This window comes from Canis lupus, chromosome 12 (genome assembly GCF_003254725.2).
Source record: "Canis lupus dingo isolate Sandy chromosome 12, ASM325472v2, whole genome shotgun sequence".
In the NCBI taxonomy this organism is placed as follows: Eukaryota; Metazoa; Chordata; class Mammalia; order Carnivora; family Canidae; genus Canis; species Canis lupus.
Genome location: NC_064254.1, coordinates 68,722,223 through 68,734,898, shown reverse-complemented (window position 1 = coordinate 68,734,898; position 12,676 = coordinate 68,722,223). Strand labels below are relative to the sequence as shown.

General features: G+C 55.4%; 1 long non-coding RNA gene across 2 annotated transcripts; it reads right to left on the bottom strand.

Annotated features, from left to right (window-relative positions):
• Positions 1 to 764: 764 nt before the first annotated feature.
• Positions 765 to 11,664, bottom strand: LOC112658581 (uncharacterized). Of its 2 annotated transcripts, XR_004804363.2 has the most exons (4): positions 11,535 to 11,664; positions 3,769 to 3,962; positions 2,421 to 2,655; positions 765 to 1,892 (listed from the first exon to the last, which is right to left on the bottom strand). It is a non-coding gene; the product is annotated as an uncharacterized LOC112658581 (long non-coding RNA). The 2 variants fall into 2 exon arrangements; XR_003135808.3 differs by lacking the exons at positions 765 to 1,892; positions 2,421 to 2,655 and adding an exon at positions 2,675 to 3,140.
• Between the last annotated feature and the right edge of the window lie 1,012 nt (positions 11,665 to 12,676).

Below are 12,676 nucleotides of genomic sequence, written 5' to 3'. Positions count from 1 at the left end.
CTACACTTTAATTTGGTTTGTGATTCCCAAATATAGGCCTACAACCTATGTGAGTCTTACCAAGAAGCAAAGAGGAGGGTCTTTGCTCCTCCTTCCTGAATGCAGGGCAATAGGACTGTCTTCTGACCCTTCAACAGCTCCCATCCATCCCAGGGACAAAGCCACAAGCACTCTACAGGTGACCTGATGGCTTTTTCCCCCACCCTCCTCCATCACCCGGAGCAGATCAGTCTGACCTATATCTCCATTCTGTGTCGTGTTGTCTCATACCTCGTTTCCCAAGACTCTTCCCAGCCTCTTCAGATGAATGTTCCATGTGTAGCCTCTGTGTGGCCCTCATTTCAGACATGGCCTCGGAACTTTCCTTTGGATCTCTCTTGATTCCATGCTCTGCTGTCTGAGAGCCACCTTCCCCTCCCTCCACACCTGCTCAAGCTCCTAAACCCCAGACCTGGGATCATCAGAAACACCAGTCCCAGAAGCATAAACTTGACCATGCTACCCAAGGCCGCTCTGAGTATAAATGAATCATAAGTATATAAAAGGGTTATTTGGGATGAAATGTATGAATACCTGGCCAAGATTCAGGATCTCTCAACCTGCCACTCTGTAAGATCGTGAGGGAAGTAGATGGAGGTCTCTTCCCCTTGATCAAGAAGAAACACCCCCCTCTGTTCCTGTGAGGCCTCCAGGGGTCAGAGAAGTGATGGGAATGGCTAAACTGGGACAGGCAGGGCAGTGGTGGGAAGCCCACTGGAGTGGCCCACTGGAGAACATCCCCATGTGTCTTAGGTTACTAGAGCTGCCATAACAAAGTACCACAGGCTGGGGACATGAAACAATGGAAACGTATTTTCTCCCAGTTAGGGTAGGCTGGACACTAGAAGTACAAGATCAAGGAGTTGACGTGGCCGGTTCCTTCTGATGCTTCCCTTTCCCATGTGAATGGCCACCTTTTCACCATCCTCACATCGTCTCTCCTCTGTGTCCGCCTGCATGCTCATCGCCTCTTTTTCTAAGGATCTCGGTCATGCTGGATCAGTGAGCACCCTATGACCTCGTTTAACGTGGTTACCTCTTGTAGACCCTATCTACACGATTAATTCCCGGGAAGACACTTTGAATCAATTTGACCTGGGCTCTGTCCCAAAGATAATCCCATAAACAGACACAGAAAAGAAAATGGTACATTTCAGAAAAGATCTGTGACTTCTCCGGGCTTCCTTCAAACCTCAGGCAGGGAAGCTGCTTCTAGGCACAGTTCAGGAACGGCGGTGGTAGAGGGACTGTAGGCCAAGAGTCCTCTTTGACCCTTAACAGGCACAACTGCGGCCGATCCTGTAGAGACCTGGAAGCCGATGTCCAACAGACACCAGAGCTGTGCGGCTGGGGCCAGGAGCTCCGAATGACGGGCAGGCTTCATCTGTCAAATGGGCAGGAGGTGGGTCAGGTGCAGAGAAGCACAGGGGAAATAGTAAAGAGAAGTCACACGGACGAAGGCCGCAATCTCATGCAGGGTTGGCAAGTAGGATGTCGCTCCTGCGCCAACTCTGATCGGTAGTGGCTGCGGGGAGTATTGGTTATGGGTTTGTACACGCTCTGCAACCTCATCGGGACACAGAAGGGAAGAGTGCGGTGATGGATTAATCCTGAGCACAGAGCGGGGAGTGGTGGTGACTGTGCCTTCCCTGCTCCAGGAGGGATGATGGGGCAATACCAATCAAACACCCAGGCTTATGGGATCTCTGGGTGGCTCAGCAGTTTGGCGCCTGCCTTCGGCCCAGGGCGTTCATCCTGAAATCCTGGGATCGAGTCCCACGTCGGGCTCCTTGCATGGAGCCTGCTTCTCCCTCTGCCTGTGTCTCTGCCTCTCTCTCTCTCTTTCTGTGTCTCTAACGAATAAATAAATAAAATCTTTTTTAAAATAAAATAAAATAAAATAAAATAAAAATTAAAAAAAAAAAACAAAAAACACCCAGGCTCGGAGATGGGAACCTGTCAAGGGTGCTTCAGCTCCCAGAGGCCAGAAGCTAGGTGAGGGTCTCAGCACAAGAAGCCAAAATAGAAACAAGGCATCTGCTTTGTACCTCCTGGAGAGCGAACCAAAAGCGTAAGCTCCGTGGAGGTCAGCGCAGAAGTGGGCAGACCTGAGGCGCTGAGTTTTAGGAGCTAACCAATAAGCTGAAAGCCCGAGAAGAGCTAAGAATGAGTAGTGCACAAAAGCCCAACGGAGCAAGAAGCCAGAGCACAGGTGCGGACGTGAGGTGGACGACGCCAGCGGTGATGGTGACCCAGGAGCACCTGGAGGACGACTGGCTCGCCAGAGGAGTCAGGCAGCAGGCAGTCCCCGGAGGATCCAGTTGTGCACACCCCGGGGGAGGACCCAGCTGCTGCTGCAGAATAAAAGGCTGGGCACTCACCGCACGGCCGGACCCAGCCTAGGGCAGGCGTTCATGCACCGGCAGCTCGCTCAGCCGCGAGAACAGCTGCCCAACAGCTGCACCGTGTCAGGAGTGAGAGGCCACAGAGCACACTTGCGTCCTTGAGGGGCTCGGGGGGAGGCCTGAACACCAGACAGGCCAAACCACAGCAGCACGTAAATGCAGCAGGCCGCAGACCCGCCGAGGCAGCCACGATTCACGGCCGCATCCGAGCCTGTTGAGCAAAGGAACCAGGACAACAAATACTTCGAGAAAGGCAACCTCATTATTATAAATGCTTCACACGTATTTACTCATGTCATCCTCCCGGGGAGGTATTTCGTTGTTACCATTCCACAGATAAAGAAACTGAGGCTCGGACATCAAGTAAGTTGCTCAAGGTCCACAGGGGGTAAGTGGCAGAGCCACAGGTCAGACCTTCATGGTCTATCCTATAGCCCATGACTGGCTGCCCCTCAAGGAAAGGGTAGACCTGGATGAAAAGGTCACTCTTGAAAGATATTTCAGGATGAAAATGGACCTTGGAGTCCATCTCGTCCAAGTGAGACATGGGATGGGGATATCTGGGCAACTGCCCTCAACCATCTTCACTTCCCAGACTGTTCTGAATCCTCTGAGACGACGGAGGCAGCCAGTGTGCTCTAGGGTTAGCATCCCTCGCACAAAATTAATGGGCGCCCAGCAAGGATGCTGCTCAATCTGAAATTAAAAGTAATCAAGGATGAATGATCAGGGTGCTGAGGGTGTCATCCCAGTATAAAGCTATGATCCCTTGCCCAGTTTATAGATCCCAGCAAGTTTTATGGACCTGCTGGAACCCAATAAAAGAGAGTCTGGGTCCAGGGAGGAAGGACCCTACAACATCATGGCAGGTGCATCCACTAACAATTCCTCTAGTCCTTCCCCAGAGAGGCTGTGTGGCCCTATGCCTCAGGCTCACAAGGACAGGGAGACCCTGCACATGGCGAGGTCTACCAAATACAAGAGCTGACTTGACGCGGACCTTTGGAGCCTCAAAGCATCAATCTGGCCCTCCTTTTCCAATGAGGACACAGGGTTCCAGGTAATAAACGAGTGTAGCCAGGCCCCAGATTCGCTTACACTGGGCCCACTGAATCCAAGGACCCATCGGTTATCATTTCCATGGTCCCCAGATGAAAAATTGGACGCACACACACCCACACTGGTCTGTGGGAAAGCCAAGTGGAAGCCACACTCCTCCCAAACCCAGTTCAAAATAGTAAATCACAAAACAAGATAGCTTTCTGCGGGGAATGGCAGGAAGAAAACCCATAAGGGGCCATAGGGTTGGTGAACCCCATCGTACCTCCATTCCGGTCACCAGCCTGGCTCCTGCAAAAATCAGACAGATCCTGAAGGATGACGGTTTAGGTGGCTGCCATTCAGTCGAGGCCAACGCAGCTGCTCTACCAGATGTGGCATTTTTGCTAGAGCAGATGCACAGGGCCTGGGGTATGTGGAACGCAGCCACGGGTCTGGCAAATGTATTCTTCTCCGTCTCTATCAAAAAAGAGGATCAGAAGCACATAACAGCATATTTATAGTCGGGTTTGAGGGCAATATGAACTCTCCCACCTTCTGTCCTAACAGAGTCCAAAATAAAAACCTAGACTGGTTACACATCCCACAGAATCTCACACTGGTCCTTTTATACACTAATGACATTATGCTCATGGGGTTGGATGAGCAAGAAGTGGCTAGAAAGTACGTTGCAAGCCTAACTAAGGCACGTGCCCTCAGGAGGCTAGGAAATAAGCCGTATGCAGGCTGAGGAACCCACCACATCCTTGAAAAAAGTAATAATAATAATAAAATAATAATAATAATAATAGCAACAACTTAGGTTCCCGGTGATCTAAGGAATGCCGGGGCATCCATTCCAAAATAAAGGATGAATTATTGCATGTCGCACATCTCTCCCTGAAGAAGGAGGGCCCACAATGCCAGGTTCCAGTGATGGGTCCTAGGGACGTATGACTACCTCTGACCAGGCAGGAGGGGCAGCGCAGGCAAGGCAAGAAGAGGCTTCCGGAAGCCCCTGCCCTCAGCCACGGCTAGCAAGAATTCAACTAGCAACCGACGTGACTGCTAACCACCGAGTCCCAAGGCATTCCTAACCCCCCCCCCCCCACGACCACCCCCTCGGCAGAATCCCAGAGGCCAGTCCAACAGCTCCCGACACAGGAGGAAGGTAGAGTGTGGATGTTTTCAGAAGTCCGTCCAGGTGAACATTGCTGGGGTGCCTCCAGAGCCCCGGACGGGGTCTCTATGTGGGAGGGGCCACCCCAGGCCCTTAGCTTCAACAATGGCCAGGAACCAAGATGCTGAGCGTCTAGAGAGGATGGAGGAGGGCGGGTCAGGCCAGGGTGGAGCTGGAGGAGAGCGCTGGAACGTCCTCCCTAGTCCTATGGATGTAAATACTTTGACCACTGCGACAACCACCAAGGCCTTTTGTTTCTCAGACTGGGTTCCGCCAGATACTCTCACAACTAGGGACAGTGGGTGAAGCCCAGGGGCTGGGAGGGGAGCCGACACCCCGTCCCCTCCGAGGACAGCGATGGAGACCAAGAGTTTGGCTCCTTAGCTGCTCCTCGGGGTGGGCGTCACAAGTATCCGGACATTCTTGCCACGGTCTAAAATCCCAGGGCTGGAGACGAGGCACAAGGGCCTGCCGCTGCCGTTGTCCCCATGTGCGAATCGATGACATTCACTAGTTGGTGACTGCCGGATGGCGGGTACTATCGAACTGCACAATCACAGCGTTATTGCTTTTCCTCTCTCCTCTCACGGAGCAAGGAGGAATTTATGATATCGTAATTGTTTCCATGGCAGCAAATCATATTGTCCCAAACAGGGGATTTTATGACTTCATGGCTGGATTAAGAAAGAGGAGAAATCAGATTGGGAGTGAGAAATCTGCTCAGGCATAAATATCTTCGATGATAGCAAGGGGAATAGAGCAAATTACAGAGGCGAAATTGCCTTCGGTTTAAACGTTTTTACAAGTTCATCCCGGTGCAGAAGCCCCTTCTCCAGGCGTATAATTTGTATAATGATGCCTCTTTGCTCGAATTCACAGAAGGCTAATGGGGAAGCTCGTCTATTTCGGGAATGCTCCAGCAATGCTATTACTAATTGTTTTTGCAGCAAATATCTGGATTTCTGCTATAAGCAGTTTTGTTTGGCTTTTGTATTTGTTTGGGTTGTTTGGGGGAGTTTTCTTTTTTTTTTTACTCCCTCAAGATTTTATCTCCCCAAATTCATCTGATATAAACCTTTCCAGATAAAAATTGGCTTTATGTCATCTGAAAATCTGTCAAGAACTCTCTCCTCACTAGAGGCATCTGCTTTGCCTTCCGTGGGTTCCTATCGACTTTGTTCTCGTATTCCCAGTCTCTCATCAGTTTCTGTCTAGTGCCTGAGGAAAAAGCAAAATCTCTGCCTAATTTTGAAGCCACTTCCGTTCACCTCGGTTTCACTTAGCCATATACAACGAAGACTTGGGATGTTAAAGTTCTGGGTCTCTCTCTCTCTCACTCGCTGGCTTTTTCCTTCTCTCTCTCTCCCTAATCTCTCTTCCTTTCACTCTCTTCTCCTACTCCCCCTCCCCATCTTGCCCCAACCCCACCCACCCCTTTTTCTGCATAGACATATTTCCAGTACCTTCTAAGAGTAATGCCCCCCTCTCTTCCTCTTAACCGCCAAGTACCCAGAATCTGCAGATTCCTGCTAATTCATAAACTTCTCCGCAACCAGCTCACCCAGGAACACCGTAGTGCTTCCACCCCCTGAACACCCTGGAGACACCCTGCTCCTTACTAATGTCTCTCATGGATCCTTCCACTCTAGTTCCGAAGATTCACCCTTGCTGAATCCTGTACAACGAATTACCCCCCAATATGATTCCACGAGCAAGTGTGCCGTGATGGTCGGTTTCATGTCAGTTTGGGCAGACTATACCACCCAGTCACTGAATCAAGCAGTAATCTGGATTTTTCTCTGAAGGCATTTGGTAGAGGTGGTTAACATCCACAATAGGTGACTTTAGGGAGATGACCCTCAAGGTTGTGGTGGGCCTCGTCCAATCAGTTGAAGGCCTTCAGCACAAAAACAGGTTGCTCAAAGAGATATCGCCTCAAGATGTAACATGAAATGCTGCCTGTGTTTCTAGGCTGCTGCCTGCCCTATGGATTTAGGACTTTCCAGGCCCCCACAGTCACATTCACCGATCCTTAAAATAAGTCTCTCCGTGGGTGTTTGTGTGTTACACTTCTCAGAGGGACGCTGACCGACGCATGTACATAAAGAACACACCAGGCGTTCGGTGACATATGCTGAGCAATATGCTGTAAGAAATACAAAGGACACAAAAGATGTGGTTCGTTTCCCCCCCAAAGAGCTTACAACTCACGGGAGAACCGAGACTAACGGTGCCCAAAACAATGGCAAGTTTTTTTAAAAAATAATTAAAAACAGGATTTAGATGTTCTGTGTAGATGCCCGGGAATTCAACAGAAAGACATACCAGTGAGAACTGGGGGGCCAGGGAACATTTCCTGGAAGGAAGCGGGGGCTGAGCTGGCCCGGGGAGGAGTTGAGGAGTGACACAGGCAGAGGGGAGGCACGAAAAGCCAAGAGGAAGAAGGCACAGAGGCGGGCATCCATGCAGGCTGGTGACAGAACCAGGAGGAGACCAGTGTGACCATGCGGAGCACATTGAGAACCTGGAGAGTGAGGCTGGAGAGGCAGACTGGAGGGTGTGGGGGAGACCCCAATAAACCCTGGGAGAGTTGTTTGGGTCTTGCTGTTATAGAAGGAGATCCCAGGGCTTAGAGAGCAAGGGAACTTAGAGGCCGACGGGTTCGAGGACCCTGCCCGAGCGCCCACGGCTAATTCGCTGGCAGAGCCAGGGGAGCGGGTTTCTCCACCCTTTGCCTAATTTTGTTCCCACGACACCTCTCTGGCTCCACGCAGAATAGAGAACTGGCATCAGAGAGGAATCGTGGAGTTGGTGGCCTGCGGGAGCAGGGAGAAGGGAGGCTCCCAGGTGTGGGAGGGGACGGTCGCCACAGGGGAGCATGGGGGGAGGCATAGGATGACGGAAGGACACAGGGTCACGTAAACCCCACCGCGCTTTCTCCGTCGTCACCCTGCCCGGGTCCTCCACCCTGCCTGATGTCTGCGACTCCTTCCTGAAACTGCCACCCTCGTCTTCCTGACACGTCCTCCCCTCCCTCCTCTCCTCACGCCCCTTCCCTGGAGTCCTCCTCCCCCAGCACATCAATATAGGGGTTTCACAAGGAACCGTCCTGGGCCACCTCGTCTTCTCTCAACCACACCTTGGCGACCGTCGTCGGCCTCTTGACCTCCACCCTTCCCTTGGGAGGGCCTCCAGGTTGCCATTTCTGGGTCTGGCCACCGTCATGAGTTTCAGGCTCACGGGCTGAATCACCTATTAGAAAGCCCCATGCTGGATGTCCCCCGGGCCACTCTCCTCCGCACACTTGATCCTCCGGTCTTCCCCGTTTCTGGCTTGAGGCTCGGACACTTTGGGGCCCAACATCTCAGCATCACTTTTTGTGCCACGGTTCCCTCTTGTTTGTGCTCCGTGTTCACAAACTTTGGATGCCAAGTTCTGCTCATTCCACCTCGCCAGTGGCCCCGGGATCCCCCGTGCCTGGCTTCCACGTCGGCCTCTACCTCTCCCACCCACATGCGGGCGGCTGCGACTTCCAGCCTGGATGCTTGCGCCCTGTCTTGCATTTCTCATCCCCAACCCATTTCCAAGGCTGAGTTAGAACTAGATTCACTCTCCGGAAACGCAGGTCCAGTGCACTGTTCACCTGCACAGCATTTTTGAAAATCTTTCCAAGGCCTTCGAACAGAAGTAAGTGCCCTGCCTGTCTTCTTCACCTTCCTGCACACCCTTAGAGGCTCCACTCTAGGCTCCCCCCAGCTCGGTGGTCATCTTCCCTCCTCGCTGACGGCTGTCTTGCCTCTGGAGGTCTGTCCATGCTATTCCCTCTGGCCGGACGGCCAACCCCAGGGTCGACATGTCCGAGCACGACCTAACTTTCACACCCATCTCAAATGTCCCTCTTTCTCAAAGCCTCCCTGAACTCACGTGGAAGTCATTTTCTCCCCTTCTGCATCCTCGTAACTCAAATCTGTAACTCATTATTTTCCTCCTTAAATTACTATTCCTGAACATGTTTTACCTCTAAGCTTTGGTTACAAACTCCCCGAGGGTAGAAAATGAATCTTGACAGCACCAACTCCAAAGCATCCACACGGTGTTTTGCATGCACTAGGCAGTAAATAAATATTTCCTTAAATGAATTCTGAAAGAAGAAACTATGGGACTTGGTGTGGATTGGGGGAAAAAATTGTTAAGATGGGAAAAAAAAGAAATGGAAAAGTTTTTACCTTTCTTTCTAAGAAAGAAAAGTAAGAGAAAAGTTACTCCTTTCTTTCTACCTTAAGAAGTGACACTGGCAGGGGACAGTGGCTCCAACAGTGGAAGAGGATTTGGGGGCTTTAGGGGACAAGAAGACTCCTAAATGGGAAATGGCCACCAGGCAGCTGGAAATATGGGCCTGGAATTCAGATGAGATGCCAAGACAGGGGCACAGCTGTGGGAGAGAAAGCTCTGAGGGCACTCCTGGTCCCCAGCGAATAAAGCGGAGCAAGAGAAGCGCACCGGGGAAGAACCCGAGCCTTGAAAAACAGGAAAAGAGAAAACAAAGAAATCGCAATCAAAAAGTAGGAGACAAGAACTGACATCATAAAGACGACAGCATCTCCAGGAGGAAAGACATGCCAGCAGTGTGACATCTAGAGACATCTGAAAGAGACCTGGTGAATGAACGTTTATTGAACATCTTCCATGTGTCGGGCGCTGTTGGATGTGCGGAAGGTTCAGTGTTCGATGTAACAGAGCGGCCCGAAGAGTTACAAGAAAGCACAGGTAAGTATCTAGCAGGTGGCCGTGAAGTGCCATAAAGAAAAGACAGTGGGGCAAGGGGACAGAGAAAGTCAGGGGTGTCCCCTTAGCTAGGAAAGGTCTCTCACCACGGAGGTGACGTCTGAGCAGAAAGCTGAATCAAGTGAAGGAACGAGCCATGTAAACATCTGGGAAAGTGGGGCACCCGGGTGGCTCAGGTCACGATCCTGGGGTCCTGGGGTCGAGTCCCGCCTCGGGCATAGAAGGGGGACAGCCAGAACTGGGACTCTGCTCCCAGGGCACAATCCTCGCCCGGCTCACCGTCCGTCTACCTCCAGGAAAGCTGGCCCTGCCTGAGTGCCCGGCTGGCCCAGCCACCACTGGGCGGGGTCCCTGACTGAGCTTCGGAGAAATCCTTGTGGCCTCGGAGTCCTAACCCTTCCTGACCAACCCCTAGTCCAGGTCGCCGGCAAATCCCGCGGTCTTTTCCTCTCTGGCTCTGGGCGTCCCTGTCCTGTTGGCCCGTCACAGCCCCAGAACAGACCCCATCCTTTCCCAGGAGGGAGTCTTCCCCCCGTAGGCCTCGTAGGCCTCATCCGGCTGAATCTGCCTCCCCTCGAGCCTCCCCTCCGAGCCTCCCCGCCCCAGCCACAGGCACCCTCTTCTCTTGGTGTCGCTTGTACACACCATCGTCCTTATGTTGCTTTTCTTCCTTCTCGGGCTGGGATTGGGACAGCTTCCCACCTCACCGGAGCCCCGGGCGCTGAACCCTTGCACCCAGAGCCCCGAGCTCTTAGCCTCCTCCCTGGGGCCCTCTCCCTTGGCCTGAACTTGTCCCCGCCCCTGTCCCAACCCTGTTCCCAAGCCGGGCCACAGGCTCCACAGGCCCAGCCATGCCCTCTGGTCAACCTGCTGGGCGACCCCACACCTGCCGCAGGCCTCCTGGCTCCTCACCGCTCCGAGTCGCTGGGCCGCGGCCCCCGTGCGCCCCAGTCACCCCCCACCCCGCGCACGATGCTGGGCTTCAGCAGGTCACCGCTGAGGATGACCCCGCTCCCAGCCGCGCTCCCAGCCCCATCCACCGCCTGGGCGGAGGGGCCTCAAGACCCGGGAGGGCCCCGCACCCCGGCACCCGGCACCCGGCACCCCGGCACCCCGGCACCCCTGCCGCGCGCAGCTCAAGAGCACAGCAAAACACGTGAATTAAAAAACAAATAAAACGCAGCATCTCTGCTCTGAAGAAGTGGGTGCAAGTGGGTGGGGGGCGGGGTGGGGGGCGAGCAGGGGGGCGGGGGAGCGGGGGCTTCCTGGGCCATGCCCTGCACCCAGGGCCCCTCTCCCCCGCATCCGGAGCCGCCTCCCTCCCCCGCACCCCTGCAGCCCCGGGGCCCGCCCCTCTCCCCGGCACCCCTGCACCCCCGGGCCCTCCCCTCTCCCCCCTGCACCCCCCGGGGCCCACCCCTCTCCCCCGCACACCCCACCCCCCGCCCGCCTCCCTCCCCCGCACCCCTGCACCCCTCCCCCCTCCCCACCCCGCACCCCGGGGCCCGCGGCGAGCTCTCCGGGTTAAGCCCCAAAGGCAACCGAGAAGCCTTTGGAAACCAGATTCCTCTTGGAGGAAACCGGCCGAGGGAAGGGCAAAACCGCGGAGCCCAGCAGCGGGCAGCGGCGGGGGGCGGGGCGGGGAGGGGGCGGGGGAGGGGGGAGGGCCCAGCCGCCCGCCCGGACCGCGGGACCCGGAGCGCGGCTCTCGCCTTTGTTCCCCGAATTCCCGAGGACTCCCCGCCGCGTGCAGTCCCCGGGCCGCGCGCTAGAGGTCGCTGCCGTCACGCTCCGGCCGCGGGGGGTCCTCAGGGCTCCGCGCGGGGCTGCAGCCGCGCCTGCAGGGCCCGCCCCGCCCCCGCCCCCGCCCCCGCCCCCGCCCCGGGTCAGGCGTGTCTCGACGCGTCCACCTGCAGCCCCTGTGCCCTCCGTCACCGGGGGTGGGGGGGGGGGGGCACCGAGGGTGCCTCCAATGAATTAGCATGTTTCAAAAGCGCTGCCTAGTGTGTGACGCTGCGAAGGCTTCCTCTTCCCGCGCCTCCCCTCCTGGGCTCCCCGCTGCATCACTTCTTCCCAGGGCGACCTACCTGCGAGCGACTCGGGGGAGGTGCAATGAGGGGGACTTGAGTGCAGGCCAGGGTTTGCACACGGGCCACACCTGCGGCCAGCCACGGCCCTGTCGCCCTGGGTCCGGGTCCCTCCCCGCTGGGTCTGTGCCCAGAGCTAAATGGGCGAGGAAATCCGACGGGGAGGAGACGGCAGAGCTGGTATCACAGGAGGTCCCTGAAGCTGCTCCTCCAAGAGCAGTGTCCGAGGGGCCACCTGCCTTCCGAAGCCCACCTCGGCCTGGCCGGCTCCTGCTAGTCCCCTCCTGCGGCCCCCAACCACGTTCAGCTGTCCCCCCTTCGGTCCCAAGGTGGGAGATTGCAAGTCCCTCAACACAGGCCCCGCAGAGGCGAGCGACAGGCCAGAGTGGACGGAAAAGTCAGCGGCAGGTTGGCTTCAAGGCAAGGCCCGAAGCCTGCGCTCGGCCTGGGCTGCATTTCCACCCCTGGCCTTTCCTGGGGGCCCCAGGAGAAGCTGGATGGTGGCCCAGAGTCACCGCACATGCAGACGCTGCTACAAGACAACATAATTCAGTGTTGGGATCATCAGCATCGTGGCGCAGACCCCCAAGTCTTAGGGAGATTCCTAACAGAGCCCGGGACACCGGTGTAGACCGGGGAAGACTTCTTGCTGAACAGCACGGCTTCACCCTCCTCCTGGGGGTGGTGAAAAGGGGCCCAGAGCAGCGGGGGAGCCTGGCCCAGGTGGAGGAGCTACGGCCCAGCTGGAGGGGATGGCAGGAGCCGGGGCCGCGGCGCCCGAGCCACAGGGAGGACTCTGCACCCCTCCGTTGTGGTGGTGAAATACGCATAGTGCAATAGTTACCATTTCAACCCTTGTTAAGTGTGTGGTTCAGCGGCCCAGAGTAGATCCACGTTGTGGTGCCCCCGTCACTACTCTAGAACCTCTTCCTCATCTCAAGCAGACGCTCTGCGCCCCTTCAACAGCGGCCCGTGCCCCTGTCTCCGTGACCTCTAGTCTCTGTATCTGTGAATTTGCCTATTCCGGACGGGCCCCGTGGAAGTGAAACCGTGCGGTGTTTGTGCTCTTGGGACCGGTTTAAGTAGCATAATGTCCCCAAGGATCATCCATGTCGCAGCCTGGGTCCGAACTTCATTCCCTT